At 37.0% G+C, this 12,719-nt stretch overlaps 1 long non-coding RNA gene across 1 annotated transcript; it reads left to right on the top strand.

The window, feature by feature from the left end:
- The first annotated feature begins 7,861 nt into the window (after nucleotides 1-7,861).
- LOC135449037 (uncharacterized) lies at nucleotides 7,862-12,354 on the top strand. The gene is made up of 3 exons (XR_010440623.1): nucleotides 7,862-8,066; nucleotides 8,759-8,869; nucleotides 9,080-12,354. It is a non-coding gene; the product is annotated as an uncharacterized LOC135449037 (long non-coding RNA).
- Nucleotides 12,355-12,719: the final 365 nt, after the last annotated feature.

Genomic DNA, 12,719 nt, shown 5'->3' with positions numbered 1-12,719 from the left:
TCTGTGGTAGTGTCCCTGAATTTCAGAGAAAGAGACCCACTTCACAATTGGCATGCACTCAGCAGAAGTACATTGATGGTTATCATGGCTGAGCTGACAGCTAAATAGGTTTTATTGCTGCAGGAACCCAGTCAGGCCCAGTTACTGTTGCTCTAAATCCTATGCTTTTATTGTCTCTCTGAACTGCATTTATGAAGCTTCAGAGAGCTGGTGTTCTTAAAAAGTTCTCAAACAATGTCACCTTGTACAGAAGGTCACACTGGAACTTAGGATTTTAGATGCTCTCAATATCTTTACAAAGCAAGCATGTGTGCATGTTATGGTTGGAGACTTTGAAAATTATTTTTGTTTCATTTCTTAAAGTTTTATTGTACTGAGTGAATCTGGGTAATAGCAGAAAAATAATTTCTAAATATGATATTTATTACTCTGCAAACATCAGTTTTCAGATCAACATCTGGAGAGAGAGAAATGGTTGATAGATACAAAACTATCTAGATACAAAACTATCTTCTCACACATATAATTCTGCAAGAAACAAAACTTTCTGAACTTCTGGTAATTAGAATTATAGGTCATAAGAATATTTCCCAAATACTGTCACCAGTATAATGTCTTGTGTACCAGTGTTTCTCCTCCCATATTTATAGCTTCTTCTTCCACTCAGCCTCAGTCTCAAAAGTTGCTGCACAACAAAAGTTTATACAGTTTATTAAGGGAAATAGAACACAATAAATGTCTTGATCTGAGTTTAATCAGCGTCCCCTTAAACAGATGGCAAAACCAAGTACCATGTGAGACAGAGCCTTCCTTTACAGAGTTATCCTACTCAATGCTTTACGCACCCGTCACCCAGCGAGGACTGCTGCCTTGCTCTGCTGGGTTGCCTGAGCTCTCTCTCACGTTTCTAGTTCTAGTCCAGGAGAGGCTGGGCTCTCTCTTCCATCCAGACCATTTGGGTTAAAATGCACCCCTCTGATCTACATTAGGAATCACATGCCCAGTCTTCATTTTACAATTTTCAGTTTCTTTGCTTGGTGACTTGATATTTTCAATAGGAACTATATTCTTTTATTTACTTCAAGCCTTCTACCATTTAATTATATTTTTGCTCTTATATGACAGAACCATGACAGGAAATTTCTTTGTTTTATTTTTTCATATATGCTTATTTGATCATTCATTTTTCATATACATCCCTGGTTTCCATTCTTTCCTTTCAAAAAAAAATTGCAGTCCTTTTACATTCCTATTAGTTCTTCAATTCCCTTGAACTTTCTTATTTTGTATGAATACCCTCTATTTAATATTTATTTATTTTTTACAGTGGTAAGAAAATTAATTTTGCATTTAACAAATTATTTACAGGTATTTGGCCTCCTCTATATTCCCAGTTTTAAAGTTTCTTCAATTTTTTTAATACATTGAGCAGATTATTTTTCTGAAACTGCATAACTGATTTATTAATCATTTACATTTGGATATTTGTCATTAGAGTCCTTGTAGAAATGCCATCAAACACCTGAAAAGCAGATCTCCTGTGTGAATAGATAAAGTATGAATAGATCAAATACATTCTATGAATAATATTACAGCCAAATGGTAACTTTAAATAGCACAAATTATTCATAGATGGGGACATTTTGAAAATAAGGCTCTGTGACTTAAGTAATTTAAAAGTTTGTGAAAATTAAGATTTTTAAATTCTTAGATTGTAAAGAATAATACATCTCTTCATCTCTTCTCATTCAATAGCTGTATAAATTCAATGTGAATGGTTTCAATGCAGAAGAGCAGGAACACATTGAACACTACATTCATAAGGGAAAAACCTTTAAAATTAGATGTTTATATTAAACTTCTTAATGTTTGTTGGATATCAAGAACAGAGGAAGGAAACTCAAAAAATTACCTGGCTATCTAAGCTATTTCCAGGGATTTTAGACAATCCCTGAAAAGCATCTAATATCTTTCAGGTTCAAAGTGCTACCTAAGTCCTTTAGCCATCTTTAGAAATGTTACCCTTAAAAAAATGGCCTGATATGCAAAGACACATCTCCTTCTACTGAAACTGAAACAATGGGTGTAGGATTGTAATTTTAAGCAGTAATTTAAAAGATGGAATGTTAAACAATAATAACTCAACCAGCTCTAGCCACATAATAACCTTTCCTGCCTCTTCTTTCCTTCTCCTTTTTTTTTCCCTTCAGCACTTCCCTATAAAACTGCAAGTCTCCTCCAAAAAAAAATGAAATGGGGCAGTAGATGTTCAAAGGTATTATTAATGTTCCTGTCAGAGTAGTTTCTTGTCTGCTGGGAAATTGCTCATTTATGGTGAACCAGACCTCGACTATACATGGAGCTTTATAAGCTAAAAAAAGTTCCCTTCTCAATAATAAAGAAAGAACTTTGAAATAATGCATTAAAAATGTCACTGAGGGCACTGTTGATGACTAATGAGTGACTTGAAAAGGATGAGTGCAATGTTTAGTCTTATAAGATTATTTATTGACTGCACTTTTACCTTTTATCTATTTTTTGATTAACCTTTTTTGAAATATAAGAATTACTCTGTGTCTGTCACCATGTTTATGAGGTTTTGGTGCTAGAGATTAATGGATGAAGATATAACACAAAAGATTTTTTTCTCTTTTCTTATTATATTTCAAAGGGGAAATAAGTCACTGTTCCCAGTGCTTCATCTATGCTAATGGCAGCCTGCATACTTGCAGTTACTTGCAGGCATCAGTTTTCCTTTTTTATCACAAACTTGGTATCCACAAGCTTCTTTTAAACAGAAAACCCAACTATTTCTATGAATAATAACTTGTGCTTAAAATGTGAATTTTTATAATTGCCTTGGTTAAATGTTTACGTTAATTTAAATTAGATAACAATCTCATATATTTAACAAAATAATTTATAACAAGCCCTTCATGGGAAATAAACAAATTAGGATAGTTAGATATTGCATGAAGAATTCAATGGTAAGGCAAAACAAACCCACTAATTTGATCCTTCCCCTTGACAGAACTAAGAAAAGCCAGCTTCAAATTTTTTCCATAATATCCAGAGAATAAAACACATTTGATATCTCAGCAACAGGCACAAAGTTGGCATTTCAGTGAGAACAAAAGACACTGAGCAGGAATAGTTTGATTATACCTTAATGGTGAGTAATGAAGCAGTCTCATGCTCATGAAGCGAAACTGGTGACAAAAGTGAGAAGAATGCAACTGGCAAGATCAGGGAGGCAGTGAAGGAGGATATGCACCTCACACACATTAGCTCAATGTCATCCTGGCCTGGATCAGCAATGGTGGGGCCAGCAGGGCTACAGAAGTGATTGTCCCCTGTACTCAGCACTGGCGAGGCCACACCTCGGATCCTGTGTCCAGTTCTGGGCCCCTCACTGCAGGAAAGACACTGAGGGGCTGGAGGGTGTCCAGAGAAGGGCAGCAGAGCTGGGGAAGGGTCTGGAGCACAAGTCATGATGAACAGCTGAGGGAACTGAGGTTATTTGACCTGGAGAAAAGGAGGCTCAGGGGAGACCCTATTGCTCTCTACACCTGCCTGAAAGGAGGCTGTAGAGAAATGGGGATTGGTCTCTTCTCCCAGGCTGCTGGTGACAGGACAAGAAGAAATACCTTCACATTGAGCCAGAGGAGATTTAGGCTGGATCTTAGGAAAAACATCTTCAATGAAGGGCTGTTCAGACATTGGAATAGCCTGCCTAGGGCAGTGATGTAATAACCATCCTGAAAGTATTGAAAAAGCATGCAGATATGGCACTTGAAAGAATGATTTAGAGGTGAACGTGGCAGTCTCAGGTTAACAGTTAGCCTCAATGACTTAAGTGGTCATTTCCTACCTCAATGACTCTGTGAGTCTATGTTGTTTAGAGGGAAAAAAAGAGCAGAAAATTAAAAGCAAAAAAAAGACATTTCAATGTTTTTGCAGAAGAAAATGTCTCTTGTAGCTTATTAGACAATTCTACTCGCTGTGTATAGAATTCTAGTAGAAACCTAGTGAGTAAATTAAGACAAATTTTCATATCTAACGTGGTGATGAATAAAATCTCAGGTAAAATAATTTTAGTAAATACAAAAGCATTTTACAAATCTGAGTTGGCAAAAAGTCAGATTATCCAACTTTTATTATAGAATTCAGGCCCTTGAACTCTGTCCCATTTTTACTTTTTTTGTTTAGATCAGTATTTTTCACATCTCTAAAAGTACTGTCTCGCTGCTTCCAGAAACCAGGATTTTATACTTTACTTTTTTCTCAGTTATTTGGTTCTGAATGGCAGGTAGTTTCTTTCTTCTCTTCACTCTGCATATGTCTCTTCCTCTTCAATTTCATCTCCTCTCCTCCCATCTCCTCTCCTGTCAATGTGTGGGCTTCTGCTCTTGCAAAATTGCAATAATTTGATTTATTCACTTCTGCGATGAAAGAGAATTTTTATGAACAGTTACAGTGTCTCAGCTGACACAGAATGGCCCTTTAGCTCCAGCAATTTGTTTGTGGGTCTAAGTCTGTATTTCTTTTTAAGCTTTTTTCAAATATTTTAAAAATCTAGTGAAGTTCATACATTGTAATCTGTCTCTTATTGGAGGTATCAAAACACACACTTAAGTTTGTTCATCAGTAGTCTCATTGAAACTATCAGGACAGTTTACATACCTGAGCTTCAACAAGAGCTTTATAAATCTTCTGAGAGAGGTATCAATACCACATTATTTTTCAGTGTCTGAACTGCCACACTGCTCTCTGTCTGCCTCAGTTTCCATGCTTTCATCTTTCTTCCTCTCTCATGGGACATCTACAAGTCTACACAGCTGTCATAACTACCACTAGACTTGTGCTAACTGATCTGAGATGAAGGATTCTCAGGGATAGAGCTGCGCTTATTGCATGCAAGAATATTAGTGTGGGAGAGAGGAGAGAAAAAAAGACTAGCTCTGTAGGTTGCTCTTCAAGAATTTGTCAGGGATATGCAACACAGAGATTCAAGGAGATTCTAGTCCCACGAAAATTGAGATAAATACGCCAAAGTGATACAATTTTCAGTGGAATCACTGGGAAAAAACTCTCAAATTGCTCCAGCATATGTGGGTTTTGCATATACATAGGGAAATTAAATTCAAGTTCTGGCTCCAAATCTCTTTCATATGAACAAATAACACTGTTCCTTGTGAGTGGTGCAGCTTGGGGTTGATCTTATTTCTCATGGATAAAGGAGACTACAAAGATGTCTTAATGTAATAAAATTAAAACCTTAAATAGATTGATCTTTGTAGCAGACAGGAAAGCACATACCTCTGCTTAGAACAGAGATTTAAGAACCTGTGTCATACTCTATTTTTTTTCCGTTTTATACCCAGAACATCTGTAAGTCTTTGCACAGCCTCGTAGTTCTTACCATGAGATCTTCTGTGTGAAAAGTTTGGTTTGATGGATGTCCCCTCTAATTAGGTTACTCAGTGCTGATTTTACCCTGCCTTAATACTTTTTTAAGGAAATACTCCAATGAAATGTAGTTCAACACAGCCTAAGGTACTATACATCAAAAGAACCACTGACCTCTTCAACTGTGCTCCTCTAGTGCTCAGTAAATGTGATGCCATTAAACAGAGCTAAGTTGGAATGTAAAGAAGGGTAAGCAGTGTTTGCCCTGGGGTGACGTTATGATGCTTGTATATCCCCATTCATCTGTTCTGTGCCTTTAAGACCGGCACTGAAGAGTGGAAGTTTTGTTTGGGTTTCTCTTATCAAGAACACAGAGGAAAGCGGTACATAAGACTGTTTTTTCACTTCCAGCTTCAGCTTGCTGCTTTTGCTTGCTCTCTTTTTCTGCTCTTGCTTCTGCTCTGCTTTCTGCCTCTGCTTATTAGCTAGTTCTAGCTAAACAGTCCACATTTCTTCCTGGACTGTTTCTCCTCTCCTGTTCCTGCGACCATCTCGAACCTGCTCCGGACTGGGACCCGGGAACACCAAGGGTTCGGCTGCAGCGGCTGGCCCAGCGCCGGAGGGACTGAGAACAGAGCAACCACCCCCCCCGAAAGAGACTTTCTGATTTTGCCATCTTTCGCAAAGCGGTGTCATCGGGTATTGTTCATGTTGTGTGCTGGGGGGTGCGGGGCCAGTCAAATAAACAGGTTCTTTCCACCTCTCTCCGAGGAATTTTTTCCCGAACCGGTTGGGGGGAGGGGCCATGTGGGTTTCGCTTTCTGGAGGGGCCCTCCTTTGCAGATTCTTTAACAAATTTGCCCTAAACCAGCACAGTGTTGCAGACCTGAACTTGGCCATATGGCACTCTTGGAGACTGCTACCATTGCTCAGCTGATACACAGTAATTAAAGTGAATTTCATTGTGTGTAAATCCCTTAAATGCTTCCTAAATCTCTCAGGAAGACCCTGGCAGAATGATATGTACTGCTGTACTGCTTTCCTGCCTCTACAGCACTTTTACAATTATAACCAGATTTCTTCCTTGGTTCAGTACTGCCCTTAACATTCTGATTGTTTTCCATAGCTACAAGGCACGATCTGTGTTCTCTTCCTGTTGTGAAACATATCAGAGTATGTGTCTGTCTGATTAACAACATCAGACTCATGTCTTATCTTTCTACAGTGGAACATACTCCATTGTGAGGATGCAAGGGAATTGAGTTTGTGATGTCTTGTACAACACTGTGAAGATTAATGTACACTGCTGAATCTCTGACTACAGGAGTTCCCACTGGACAGCATGATGGGAACAGTAGGATATTTTGTTATCTATGGCCATGACATTATGTCCTAGTTTCACGCACCACAGTACACAGAAGTTGTTCTACTCAGAGAAATTACTTACAAAAATGATGTAGGTGGAATAGCACAAAGACAAAATTTATTTGATCAAAATGAAGCATCCCACAATTCTTCCTAAGAAAGTGTGTTGTTTGGCAATTACATTAAACAACTTCCCAAACAACGGCCTCTTGCAGATATGTGCTACTCTGCATGATTCTGAATGTCAGGTGCTCTCAGTAGTTCTCACCTCCACCTAGCTTCCAGGCATTCTATAAAATTCTCAATATGGCTGTGTAATATATTTCTGCTGTGATTCCTGGTATTTGTCATGATCAGACACTGAGCTGGGTTAAAAGGCATTAAGTACAATGCTTGCTCGTATAGCTTCTCTTAGATGTCAGACTGCATCCTTCACACCCTTTTATCTCCCTTGCTCTGCTGTTTTCTTTCTATGGTGAAAGACTTTCCAATGGCTCTACTTTGCTCTTGGTCTTTACTGTCATAGGACCTTTTAACATGCAGGTTTCCTTTCCACAACTAGAACCAACAGAGGAGGTTTCATCCTGAAGTTGCTTTAATGATAAAGCAATGTCTTCTCAGCAATTCAGCAGTATTTCAGAAAGGCATCAGAAATTTTTAAAAAATGGCCCATTGAATAGGCTGAATTGGATTTTAGAGCCACTCCTGCTAGATTTCATCTGTCATATATTGGGGGAAGGGTATTATTGATCTAGTTTTGAGTGGAATTTTAGTATTTTAAAATAAAAGTATTTTCCAAGATAAAAATTATTTTGAAACTAATGCATGAGACAGAGCGCAAGATGAATAGAGAGGGTTTTTTTTCCACAAAAGCCCTATAAAGACAATCTTTATGTGTTTGCACACTCAAAACAAAAGGAAAAAAAAGGAAAAGAAAAATAAAAAGCCCTGGATGCAGTGTAGTTAGCTCTAGAGTCTCTATCACAGTACCAATTCTGAGCTGTCAGAAGGCTGCTCTATTTTATTCTTTTTTTTCTCTCTCTGTGTGACACATTTTAGCTTTCTACAAAAAGGGAATAAAGGGGAAGCAGCTCCGGCTAGCCTTGGAAAAGCTATTTAGCTTGCATATTGTGGAACTGTCTTCCCTAGCTAGTTACTGCCATTTTATAACACTGCAGCATATTGGATCAAAGACTAGAACTGCCACCTCCTGTTTACAATGGGCTGGAGCAGTCACAGAATTGTCAGGGCTACTTTCTGTCTCGGTGTGATTGGAAATAAGACTGAAAACGGTAGGTTGCTACCAACAGGTTAATTTCTTTTTTTATTATTTAATTTTTGGCTTTCACCTGCAATGTCAATGCAAGTAAAGCTAAAAATATTTAACCCAGAAGGGCAAGTATCTTTTTTAATCCTTTCAAATATTCTTGAGTATACCTGGGATAACAGGCACAAATATGCATGCAGTACTATTGTTTCAGAGATAATTTCAAAGAAAAAAACATTCAGCAAGGAAAAAAACCTTAAAAATAATCGTTGAAGTGTGTTCTAGATTTTTAATATATGTTATGCTGAGACAAGATCTGTTAGACTGCATAAACACTATGTCCCAAGACTTAGAAAGATTATTTTTGTAGCTCTGCCAGTACCAAATTTTTGTAAGAGTCATCGGTGGTTTTCATTTTGCAGTGACAATATGGTGTTTAAAAATATCAATTGACTGATTAGAATACTTCCTTTTAAAAGTGAAATTGCATTCCACATATCTGAAGGGTGTTATCTGGGGGCTCTGGTAGAATAAGAAGCATTTGACAGGCAGATTTCTAGTTTATATATCTGATTTACCTTTCCAGCTTTAAGAAACTATTTTTGTTGCTTATACTCACAAAAAAGAGACATAGAGAAGAGAGACAACAGACTGCAATTTTCACACTGGAGTGAAATACAAACTTTTAGATTCCCATCACTGTGTCTGTTAATTCAGGTACCTTAGCAAGAAGATGTGCGTATGCCTCTAAAGTTGGGTTTTCAAGAGACAAAAGAAACACAAACAAGAAACATGGGTACTCACCATGTTCTTATAACACCAGCTAAGGTAAGAGATCTGTGTCTTTCTTCTGTGTCACTTCTTATATCCCTTAAACAAACAATCTCATTCCTTTTCCTGCATGTGCCTTGTGCGAGACCTAGGAATTGCATCATTGCTCCCATTTAGTGTTGCTGGTTGGTTACTTAGGGGTCCACACTGTAATGTGAAAAATAATGGGATAAAGATGAAGCTGATCTGCTGCTTTCTTTCTTACAGTGGGCTTTGACGTATGCTGAGATCAGAGAGCAAGATGCATGCTGCATCATGGGACCAAGGATCTTATGAGGATATTTGGTATCTATAATATACCATCTGCATGTGATTTAAGTCACTCTCCAAGGTGCAGCCCTTCTGCTTACTTATTCTGTGTTTTTTACTGAAAGGCTATTTTGTATGTGCAAGCATCAGTTTGTGGACTCAGCAATGACTTAAGGACTATTGTCTAGAGACTTCTAAGGGGTTTTTGCAGTCTGTACAGTCTTTTTCCTTCATGATCCAACTAGAAGTGCTTAGATTTTTAGTTTCAAAAGTTTCTGCTTTGACGCTGATGGTGACTGTGCATCCATCGCCATCATGCACACTGGATGTGTAATATTTAAAGGGATTGAACTTTGGCAGTACTGTTTCCTTAGGTCTCACAATGGTGTATATAAAACAGTATGAACTATTTGGTACCTTATATAGTCTGGTATATTGAAAAAAAATTGACACACTGCTAAGTACATATTTTGTAGAATTTTTACAAAACCGGATCAAAAGTTGCATTTGCATCTTTTGCATCTCCCTTCCTTTTTATTTTTTTTTGTTTTTGGTGCATGTGTGAATGAAAGTATACAATTTTTTTCTTAAATATTTTCTGCTTTCTGCATTGAGAGATCCTTAGGTTAGTGAAATCTCTTCAACATTTTTTCTAAACTCACCTTCAAAAATGAAGAGACACAAGACTTTGCATTTAGGGTCTGTTAATAGAACAAGAAACTATCTCAATGGAAACTAATTCAAGAAGAAAACCTGGTGCTCAGAACATAAATAGGACCTAGAAATGCAGCTCCTAGAACTACCAGCCTGCTTCCGTATCATAATAAAATAGAGTGATTATAATTACTACCTAGCTATAACTGTATCTTTTCATTAATTACCTTTTCTCACAGACATGTAGGCTCACACATTGATGCATTAAGATTCAGGCCAGCCATGTTTTTTAATATTCTTTTTCAAGCCTTGGTATCCTTGTGTGTATTTGCTCAAAAGAGAAGCCAAGATGAACCATTTACTTTCTCTGTATTTACCAAAATTTATTAAATTAGTGGTGCAAAGAACATTTACTTCACACCTGCACAGCAGATCCAGTTCAAGTAATATTCTAGCACCATTCCTGCTACTCCTTCTTGCCTTGTATATTAATTTTAAATATCTTCTTATAGTTGCTCTCTATGTGAAACTGTTTAAAATAAAGGAAGGAAAGAACTCTGGAGGTTACAGGAGCACTCCAGAATAGCTTTCTCTGCCTCAAGTCTCCAATTGGAGAAATTATTTCTAATTAATGACTCAACTCTCACTGAATTTTTGAAACATTTCACCATGGAACTGAAAAGAGCTACTTTACAAGGAGAGGAACTGTGTCCTTGCCATGTAGTGGACAGGTGAATTACATTCAGCCATTTCTTTCCTCTTTTCTTCTAACTGCAGTCTGCAAGTCCTCTTTCAGCAATATTATCCCAGAGGACAGAAAAAATAATCCCTGAAATGTTTGTTAGATAAAAGGCATTCTTTTAAAAAAGAAAATATATTAATTTGAATACTGTTACTTAGGCAACGTCAGAGATTCTGCATAGCTTATCACTTACTAAGAAGGAAAATTGCTCCAGGTACATGTAAATCTAGTTCATGTAATTTCTTTATGGTCTTGGAAAGCTACCAGTTAATCCCAGACCACCTGGTCAGGCTCTCTCTTGTTTTTGAACCTAACAACTTAGTTAAACATCTGGCCCAGTTGAGAAAAAATAAGGAAGAAAAGGTCTAGCTGGGTCGCTTTCTCTCTTCATAAATAAGAGTAAAGTCAGGCATTCCTTAACTATTTCACCTGTGATTTGGATTTTATTTTTCTTTTGAGAGAACAGACTTGTTGGGACGATGACTTTAAAATCCCTTCCCTATGTTGATATTTATAAACCACAGAGGGTGGAGGTTAAGCTCTGGCTCTGTTTTCAACGGCTTCTCTCATCAGCCAAGGTCAGGAGCTGGGCTCCTGAGGGACCTTGGGTTCATAGTTTTATTGCCAATGAGTAATGCCTTGAAACTGCATCCAGTTCTGTACTTCAGAAGTTTATGTGGTGCTGTTTTTAGTATCTTGATTAAAACTTAGTAGTAAACATAAAGCAACTCTCCTGTCACTATATATTTTCAAGTTTTGTTATTTTTTCACCACTCCTCTTTATGATCAGAGTAATAAATGCATCTATACCGGTTTTTCCCTGACATTTTATGCTTCTGACTCCACAAATAAAATCTGCTATAGAAATGCTGAAACAATGTTTCAGGCAGTCAAATAAGCAGAATGACCTTATTAAATTGGTGTTTTTCAATATTAAAAGTAAGACTTTTTAGATAAAATATGCAATTCACCAGTTTTGTGTTCAGATTCTTTTTTTCTTTTTCCTTTTTCTCTTTTTTGTTTTTTCATTCAGTAAAAAAAAATCCAGAATTGCTCACCTCCACCTGCAAATAAATGTGGAAGGAAGCAGCCTGGACAGATTTACCCTTACAGAACATAATTATGATAATAGCTACACATATATTTATTTAAGATTACCCCTATTCTTGGCATTTTCTTAAAGATTTGTGGAATTCTTAGCATTTTCTCTTCCTTATTTTTTTTCTCCTGGTAGTGCAGTGTGATGATCAGGTTCAGTGTCTAATGAGGCAGCCATTCCGAACACGTAGAGACAAAGAAGAGGTTTCCCTGGCAACGAGGACCATGCCAGAGCTCTCAGAACAGTTATTTCCCCTGTATTCAGGTTCCTTTTCTGTTTAGGATGCTTATTAGTGTGAGTTCACAGGCAAGGCCTGGCAAGCTTTTCAGAGATTACAGCTCCTAAATATACATAACAAAATACAGCCAAGGCTATGATTTATGAGTAAACTAAAAAGTGGTAAGCTGACACGTATTTTTTTAATTTTTATCTTTTTTGATAGATTCTTAAAACAATGATGACTACAAGTTAATTACATATGTCTAAAGCTATTAAGTACTGCCCATATCTCTTTAGAACTTCACTGGTCTCAGCAAAATTTGCGTGAGTTCACTGAATTCTGAGCCATATTTCTGCTGTCACTAGAATAAGCATTGATCAAGGTTTTAGATCTGAAACACACATGAATTTAAGCACATAGAGATGTGATGAAATATGTAGAAATGTATTTAACATAACTTGAATTTAAATCTGTTTCAATGTAGAGAAAAATTACAGCAATAAAGTATTGAAATATTAGATATTTTTTATTATTTAAAAGTCAAATGAAATTACAATTAAATTAAATTCTTTAGTTCAAATCTTTACTTGCATCTGAAACGTATAAGCCTTTTATGATGAAGACTTCTGAAATCAGATTAAGAGATGAGCTTTTCCACATCCTTACAAGTTCTTGACAGAACTGAGATTACTACACCACCCAGCCCAAAGCTTGGTCAGTATCCTGAAATCATTCAGGCAGGGATCCAATCAGCTGAGAGTTTTGATCTGGAAAGTGTTTTCAAAGTGAACCTGCTCGCACACCTTAAACATACAACAGCAATTGCTACTTCATGTACATCAGAAGCACTAATCTCATGTCGATGATATCCACTGGAGAGATG

The sequence above is a fragment of the Zonotrichia leucophrys genome, chromosome 5, assembly GCF_028769735.1.
Source record: "Zonotrichia leucophrys gambelii isolate GWCS_2022_RI chromosome 5, RI_Zleu_2.0, whole genome shotgun sequence".
In the NCBI taxonomy this organism is placed as follows: Eukaryota; Metazoa; Chordata; class Aves; order Passeriformes; family Passerellidae; genus Zonotrichia; species Zonotrichia leucophrys.
The sequence above is the reverse complement of the archived record's forward strand: the minus strand, read 5'-3'. Positions and strand labels throughout refer to the sequence as shown.